This window comes from Contarinia nasturtii, unplaced genomic scaffold (genome assembly GCF_009176525.2).
Source record: "Contarinia nasturtii isolate CC-2019 unplaced genomic scaffold, AAFC_CNas_1.1 Cnas_scaffold_668, whole genome shotgun sequence".
Lineage (NCBI taxonomy): Eukaryota > Metazoa > Arthropoda > Insecta > Diptera > Cecidomyiidae > Contarinia > Contarinia nasturtii.
This window is the reverse complement of record NW_022198019.1, coordinates 21,311-27,279: the sequence shown is the minus strand read 5'-3', so window position 1 is coordinate 27,279 and position 5,969 is coordinate 21,311.

Below are 5,969 nucleotides of genomic sequence, written 5' to 3'. Positions count from 1 at the left end.
CAGAAAAATTCAGTTAATTTAGATATTATTATAGAATTCAGTCGTTGGAAATTTTGAATTAAGCCCCTAGCTTTTATTATAATGATCAAAATATGTATCTTAAAAATTATCAAACCATTTAGTATGGTCGAACCCTGTCCTTGTGGACTTCGTACAACTTATCGTTCCCTAAATTTATAACTATGTTAGGGTGTTTTATTTCAACTACCCTGAATGGACCCAAATATGGAAATTCTAATTTATTATATGGTTCCTTTTCTAACTTTACTAATTCACCTACCTTAATAGATAATGGATTACATTTCCGATCATAATACATTTTATTTCTATTCTTTAACTTGTTAATGATTTCGATTGTTAGCTTATGCGCTAATTGCAATCTAAATTTCATTTCCTTAGCAAAGTTGTCAATATTGTAAACCGGATCCACAGTCCCCGTCAATATATCTTTTAAAAGATTCGGTTTTTTCGAAAAAACTAATTCGAATGGGCTGTATTTATCGTTCGTACTGGAATGTTTCTGAATATTGTACGCGAAAGTGAAATATCTGAGATAGGTATCCCAATCTTCCACTTTCTCAGCTAAATAGATGCGCAGGTATTCATTTAATACCCTGTGGTTGCGCTCTACGCCACCCAATGTCTGATGGTGGTAAGCTGTAGATAATTTATGCTCTACTCTGAGCATTGTACAGAGTTCTCTGATCAGCTCATTTTTGTATTCAGTACCAAGGTCAGTTTTTATTGACTTCATCGGTCCAAAAATAAGAATACAATTTTCAAAAATTGCTCTTGCAACTTCTTTAGCAGATTTACCACATGTCGGTACTGCTATCAAATATTTAGATAATTCACAGATTATCGTTACTGCATATTGGTTCCCCATACTTGTCTTAGGTAAGGGACCAATCGTGTCAATTTGTACCAAATCAAAAGGCTTTTGAGGAGTGCTTGTGATTGTCATTTTTTCTTTGTTTCTAGTATTTGGTTTTGCTAATTTACAAACCTTGCAGTTTTTAACAAACCTCGCAATGTCTTTTGACATATTGCGCCAATAGTAAAACTGTGCTATTTTCGCATATAGCTTCTTCATACCGCAGTGAGCACCGTATAACACATCATTGTGGTACTTTTCAATAATTTGTGCCTTTCTACTGCCATCTGTAATCACCTCTGGAGTGTCAATTAAATGAATCTTTAAATTTGATAGAATTTTATTTCCCACATCTTTGAAATTGTCAATAGAACATACTTCAAATATTTTATCATGCATTGGCCATTCTACTGTATTTATATTTTGCGCTCGAACTTCATTTTGAAGTTTTGAAAGAATTGATGTAACAGTCAATTTTTCATTACCGAGGCTAATTGAAAATTGTAAAATTTTCTTATGATTTTTGTATATTGTCAATGAAATATATGTAATTTCATTATTTTTGACAGTCAAATTCGTTACACGAACACGTGGTAACTTTTTGTCAATATCAGTTTCGAATATATTTGGCTCAATGGTCTCCACACTTGGAGCTGTGACATTAGATGTGTTTTTGCTTTTGTTATTTGCATTTTTAGACATTGATCGAGTCATAACCAGAATCTGATTCGACGATCTGTTCCTCACTCTTTTTGACAAAATATCGCTCTCTTTGCTATTATCCATTCTGAGAATTGGATATTCTTCAAAAATATCTTTTAAATCCTCAAGATCAATTCTCGACAATGCGTCGGCCACCACATTGTCTTTACCAGCAATATGCTTAATGGTAAATGAATACTCTTCCAATTCTAATCGAATTCTCATCAATTTCGAGGAAGGATTTTTAAGTGAATATAGATAAATTAAAGGTTTATGATCTGATAACACTTCAAATTGTGTCCCATAAATATATGGTCGCAACGTGTTAATCGCAAAATGAATCGCTAACAATTCTTTTTCAATAATGGGTTTACTGAGTTCACCCTTTTTAAACGTTTTTGAGATAAACGTGATTGGTCTATCACCCTCCTCATATTTTTGGCTCAAAACTGCACCACAAGCAAACGTGCTTGCGTCAACAGTTACAATAAAAGGCTTAGTAAAGTCTGGATAAGCCAGAATCGGAGGCGAAATGAGTAATTGCTTGATTTGCTCAAACGCAATTTCGCATTCATCCGTCCAATTAAATTTAACTTTTTTTCTTGTCAAATTTGTCAACGGTTTCGTAATTCGTGCAAAATGTCTAATAAAACGCCGGTAATAATTTGCAAACGCAACGAAACGTTTTGTTGCATTACCATCTTTTGGCCTAGGGTATTTGCGAACAGCTTCCAGTTTCTTGGGATCTGGTAATAAACCATCAGCTGTGCAAATATGCCCCAAAAACGACACTTCCGTTTTGAAAAATTCACACTTATCTGGGTTCAACTTTAAGTTATTCTTTCTACAAGTTTCAAAAATTTCTTTTAAATTTTGCAAATGGTGTTTCTCCGAAAAACCCAACACAATTACATCATCCATGTAGATAAAACATTTCTCAGGAGTTAATTTTGAAAATGCCAATGTCATCATACGCATAAATGATGCCGGAGCCACATTAAGACCAAATGGCAAGACCTTCCATTGGTAGTGACCATTGTCGGTGCTAAAAGCAGTATATTTTCGTGACTCTTTGTCTAATGGAATTTGATGATAACCAGATTGTAAATCCATTACCGAAAAATACTTTGCCCGACCCAAACCATCAAAAATCTCGTCAATACGTGGCAACGGAAATCGATCTGGAATAAGATTTCGGTTTAATGCCTTGAAATCAACACACATACGCCATTTCTTCATACCATCATTGGACTTTTTTGGAACTACAATAAGCGGGCTATTGTAATTTGATCTACTAATTTCAATTAAATCGTTTTCTAATAATTTATTAACTTGTGTTTTTATTTCTTCTTTCTGTGACTGAGGGAGACGATAATTTTTTATGTAAACTGGAGCATTGCTACTGACATTTAGATTATGACTATAAAAATTATTCGTTGTCATAGCATCACCATCTACATGGAAAACGTCAGCAAACTCAAGACACATCGGCATCAGATCGTCTGACGCATGTCGAGGCATTTTCGACCGCAGTCTACTTCTTAACTTTATCAATCTTTCATTACTCTCATCACACATAATATTTTTATTCGGTTTATATATATCATAATTTCCCAATGGAGATGGTACAATTTTTCTAGAATCAATTGGCTTAATTTCGTCATTATGATTCATAACTCTGACCCATGTTATGGGTGAAAAAGCAATTGTCGTAGCTGTAATAACATCTTTAGCCACCTCTTGAGATTCTAATAAACAAGGGAATTTGTCCGAATTAATATGAAAAATTCTAAAAACTTCAGAATTTGGCGGCAGTACTGATAAACCCTTCAATCGTTCTGACTGTATTGGCACTTGAACAGTCCGTTGTTCTGTTCGTACAGTCAATTGCATGTTTCCATAATCAATTAAACATTTATTATTTTTTATAAAATCTTTTCCCAAAATTCCATGAGCGGGAATTGGAAAGTTTTCTGGTACTACATGAAATTTGTGCACAATTTGTATTCCACCGATGACTAAGGTCATCAAACAAGCTCCCAATGAACTAATCGAACTCGACGTGACACCAGTTATCGTTATTCGTTCATCATTATATGTTAATTTGCTTGAATATGAATTTACTTTAATTACTGAAATGTGAGCTTCTGTGTCTACTAACCAAACTAAACTTTTATCTGATATTGTGCTAGCTATTGTAACAAAATCATTTAAATCGTCATTAATTTTAAAAATTGTGTGCATTTCTTCAGTACTGTCTTCACCATTTCCTAATTTAGCGGAAGGGTGTTCCCCTGATTGTCGTGATTCTGCCGCTCCGCTTGCGGCTGGTAATCGTTTCCCTGGTAGTATCGCACTGATTGCTCACCACCGTTTCCATAATTACCTCTGCCTCGTCCACCACGACCGCGGAAATTTCCTCTATTTCCACCACTGTAACTACCATTCTGGCCGTTACCATTACCATTTCCACGCTGATAATTTTGCTGATTGTTGCTAAAATTACCTCTTCCACCTCGGTGGTTTTTAGATGAGCCACGCCCATTTTTCTGATTATGATTTGAACCCAAAGCTTTTCTCTTATCTGCTTCTTGCTTCGCTAAATCTGATTGTGTAATCAGTCTAGCAACAACTTCAGCTGGTGACTTATATGGCCAAGACGACACAGCAGATTTAACAACATCTTGCTTAGCAACCCGTCGACATAAATCTATAGTCTTATCAATACACATTTCTCGGGCTTTGTCAACCGTAATACCTTCAGCAGTAAGACTTCGTCGTAAATCTTCAGCCAATTTGTCAACTTTCTCAGCAAATTTTGACATTCCACCTTTTTCAATATTTAGAGAAGCAAATCTACCCTCTAAAATCTTGCTCGATACTGGTTTTACCAATAATCGAAGCGAGCGCTTGATAGTGTCCATATCTTCTATCAATTCTGGCATAGCGTCTTTCGCCTTACCCAAAAGTCGCGCTTTTACATATTTCAATGCCAATGCTCTATGAGCATCTGTCTCACACACCTCTTCTAATAATTCGACATCAGCAATGAATGATTCCAACTTTAGTGGATCACCTTCATACTTGTAATTCAAAATAGCGGCACACATGGCCAAAAAATCTTTCGTTGACACAACCATGTTTCCCTCTTCAAAATCTGACAAATTTTCAATTTCAGACAAATTCACTTCAATTCTATTTAAAACACGGTCCCCTGTATTTAAATTATCATTCACACTTCCAGTCTCAATACTCGACAAAGCTTTAGCCACATCAGCTGAATGCGATTGTTTACTGACTTCTTCATCCGATGACTCTTCACTATCTTCTTCAAAAATTCGATTGGAAACAATTTGTTCAAATTTGTTCTCAGACCAAATGTATTTTAATCCCAATGTAACAAAATTTCTTTTAACCCTCAAAATAGAAGTATCTATACGCCTAACAAATGCTACTTTATTAGTTTCAGTCGATGTAGAATAGTACTCACAAACATACGACAACAATTCATTAAATGATCTAACTATATCATCTCGTTTCTTATTACGGTCAATATTAGAAGAAAATTTACGGTTCTGTGTTTCAATGACTTCAACACGTTTACAATACTTGTCAAAAGCAGATACCAAAGTATTATACGTTTCAGGCGCAAAAACTCGAGACATTTATGTAAATTACTATTAAAATCATACAAAATTATGAGACAAATACTTAATTTTCGAATTGAACCTCTCAAAAATTAAACAAAAAAAAATATTCAACTTAAAGCTATTTATAAAATTTTTATCCTAATTCCATTCTCAATACAATTTTAAAAAGGCTTACTTGAATAAATATACAATCAAACAACTGCTATTCGTCCTTCAAATATTCGGTTTTATTCTCGTTGAAATTATAAACTCGTCGATTTAATTGATAAAATTCAGTTGCACTGTTTAACAAAAATCGTTGGATTTATAATTCAAATGTCGGAATTATAATTCAAATGTTCATTTGTTTTATTTTTTTTGATTCAATTGTAGTAAATCGGTTGCATTATCAGACAAAAATACTCCACAATATATTGTTGATTTCATATCAAAACATTAACATAGGTCATGTATTCACATATAAATGTCTTATTTACTTTAAATAGCAACAATAGTATATTTCACTGTGAAAATACACCGTGCATTTGCCTATATACATACTTAACTGTTCATTTCATACAACATAAATAATTTTCACTTATATGTGTATGTAGTTCATATGCTTTATTTAAAATCAAAACGGAGAATTGTCACTAAAATGCATATATATTAACTGTTCGTTATATATTACAACGGAGGAGAATTGTCAGCACTTATATGATTTTTGCCGTTTCTGCTTCTTCTCCAGATATTCGTCGGAATAT